Genomic DNA, 1,201 nt, shown 5'->3' on the forward strand with positions numbered 1-1,201 from the left:
GCTGGGTTGGGGGATGGCAGTTGGGCTGGGTTGGGGGATGGCAGTTGGGCTGGGTTGGGGGATGGCAGTTGGGCTGGGTTGGGGGATGGCAGTTGGGCTGGGTTGGGGGATGGCAGTTGGGCTGGGTTGGGGGATGGCAGTTGGGCTGGGTTGGGGGATGGCAGTTGGGCTGGGTTGGGGGATGGCAGTTGGGCTGGGTTGGGGGATGGTAGTTGGGCTGGGTTGGGGGATGGCAGTTGGGCTGGGTTGGGGGATGGCAGTTGGGCTGGGTTGGGGGATGGTAGTTGGGCTGGGTTGGGGGATGGTAGTTGGGCTGGGTTGGGGGATGGCAGTTGGGCTGGGTTGGGGGATGGCAGTTGGGCTGGGTTGGGGGATGGCAGTTGGGCTGGGTTGGGGGATGGCAGTTGGGCTGGGTTGGGGGATGGCAGTTGGGCTGGGTTGGGGGATGGCAGTTGGGCTGGGTTGGGGGATGGCAGTTGGGCTGGGTTGGGGGATGGTAGTTGGGCTGGGTTGGGGGATGGCAGTTGGGCTGGGTTGGGGGATGGCAGTTGGGCTGGGTTGGGGGATGGCAGTTGGGCTGGGTTGGGGGATGGCAGTTGGGCTGGGTTGGGGGATGGCAGTTGGGCTGGGTTGGGGGATGGTAGTTGGGCTGGGTTGGGGGATGGCAGTTGGGCTGGGTTGGGGGATGGCAGTTGGGCTGGGTTGGAGGTTGGTAGTTGGGCTGGGTTGGGGGTTGGTAGTTGGGCTGGGATGTTGGCATGTAGGTGGTTGGTAGGTGGTTGGTAGGTAGGTAGGTAGGTAGGTGGTTGGTGGTTGGTGGTAGGACTGTAGGACTGTAGGGGGCCCCAGCTTGGGTAGGGCAGGGATGCGACCGTATTCGTTTTGGCCGTCTGGCGTAATAATGGTACCTCAAATTAATACGCCAGGCGTATGGCGTATCAATACGCCGGGGTTCACGCCATGCCGTATTACAATACTCGTGGCGTATTCCTTTTGCGCTATTCCGTCATGGAATTCATGTTTTTCGCTTTTACAATGAAAGGCGTATTGCTTTAGTGTTTGGAAAACGATCTCTCACAAGATAAAATATGAATTTGGGCAACAGCCAGACCTGGACAGCCATCGAGCCATGTGCGCACACATTCGCGTCTGCATTCTAGCATTCCTAACAAACCGTGATTATCACAAATACTACAGCCCA

The sequence above is a fragment of the Volvox carteri genome, assembly GCF_000143455.1.
Source record: "Volvox carteri f. nagariensis unplaced genomic scaffold VOLCAscaffold_274, whole genome shotgun sequence".
In the NCBI taxonomy this organism is placed as follows: Eukaryota; Viridiplantae; Chlorophyta; class Chlorophyceae; order Chlamydomonadales; family Volvocaceae; genus Volvox; species Volvox carteri.